Source organism: Oxyura jamaicensis, chromosome 5 (assembly GCF_011077185.1).
Source record: "Oxyura jamaicensis isolate SHBP4307 breed ruddy duck chromosome 5, BPBGC_Ojam_1.0, whole genome shotgun sequence".
Classification (NCBI taxonomy): domain Eukaryota; kingdom Metazoa; phylum Chordata; class Aves; order Anseriformes; family Anatidae; genus Oxyura; species Oxyura jamaicensis.
The window spans coordinates 39736966-39738496 of NC_048897.1; the positions used below are offsets into that span (position 1 = coordinate 39736966).

Genomic DNA, 1531 nt, shown 5'->3' on the forward strand with positions numbered 1-1531 from the left:
ACCCTGCAGCAAAAAAAAAAAAAAAAAAAAAAAAAAAGAGAAAGAAGAATCCAAACCATCTACCACTGAGTAGATCCACAGTTTGGCTGAGTTGTCCAACACAACCAACACAAGAGCAACTTGCTATAAACTTGTTATATGAACCTGGAAAATGACTTTGGAAACTTAATGTGTTGTTTTTTTTTTCATTTTTCAATTAGCTTGGGGAAAACAATAATTAAATAAATAAATTTTGCTACCCTGCATCTTGTGAAACAGCCCAGCTAAATGCTGGGAGGTAGCAGTTGACACTGATTTTGCACTGGTGGAAATGGCACCAGAGAGTAATAGAAAATCACCATGTACCCGTAAAAAAAATCCACTACGGCATTAAACAGCCATGACTCTAGGAGAGGATTCACATCACCTCCCCAGCCCAATCAAGTGCTACATGGACTGTTATTTAGGCTGAAAATCTTCATCTTTACCAGAGACAACAGATGCTGCTGATAACTTCCAGGAGATGAATCAGTGCTGGGTATGTTTTTTGAATGTAGGCTCTGCAAGATTTAAGTAATTACATTTTTTAAAAAACTGCCTCTTTCCTTTGTAAGCTACACAGTTACATACTGTTGCAACCCACTCTGAAACTATTAAGCTAAAGGCAAGAAATAGGAAAACATGAGGGCTTTTGAATAGTGAGAATTTGCACAGGGAATCAAAGAGGTTTCAAGTTCACTTAGTGCAGATGTTTCTATAATTGAGACACACTAGAAAAATGCAGTAATGCACAAATCAGTCTTGCCTACAGTTATCTGAACCATAAAAAAATGTCCATAGTCAGGATATAATTCCCTACTAAATCCTACAGGATAGCTAAAATATAAAATAAAAGGTTCTTTTTTTCCTATTAAACTCTCTAGGACTTTTTCAGTAGGGGAGTCCACAGGGACCACAAACAAACCTCAGATCTGCTGACCAATTCACCCCATAGCCTTTCATACATTCACCCACAGATATTAAGGACCTGAACTTTAACAAGGCCAGCTAAGTGCAGCTGGTGAACTGAAAGACTTATTCTGGTCCTGATCTCACTCCCATTTAAACCAGTAATACTTCCTCTGGAACGGCTCAAGCTCCCTTTGCTGCATGTGCCCAGTTAACCACCCAACCCAAGTGCAAATTCCTGCATGCAAGGGTAAGAATTGCACCTACTTATTACAATGATGATCCAAAATGCACGGCTGTTTCACAGGCAGAAGGAAAACAAGACATCCCCTTGGCTTTTCCCTTCTCAAAACTATAACACTTGATGCATGAATACCATTCAAAGGAAAGAAAAAGTCTAGAGCAAGCATGAGGCAATCTGAAAAGAATAATTGAGTCCTCATCTTTCTTAACATGACATAATTCCCCACTTTTATAGTCCCCTATATATTAACAGAGAACTGGCATGTTCTTCTCAGCAATAGAGCGTTAACTCCCTGCCTACAACCAGCAGAGCCCAGCTGTGTCCTGCTGTAACATCCTTCAGGAAAGATGCCTCTGCTGG

At 39.3% G+C, this 1531-nt stretch overlaps 1 long non-coding RNA gene across 1 annotated transcript in view; it reads right to left on the reverse strand.

The window, feature by feature from the left end:
* Positions 1-1308, reverse strand: part of LOC118167390 — a 4861-nt gene extending 3553 nt beyond the window's left edge. Inside the window, exons 1-2 of the long non-coding RNA XR_004751112.1 lie at positions 1195-1308; positions 346-539 (exon numbers count right to left, since the gene is read on the reverse strand). This is a non-coding gene — a long non-coding RNA (uncharacterized LOC118167390). The remainder of the gene's footprint in view (positions 1-345; positions 540-1194) is intronic.
* Positions 1309-1531: the final 223 nt, after the last annotated feature.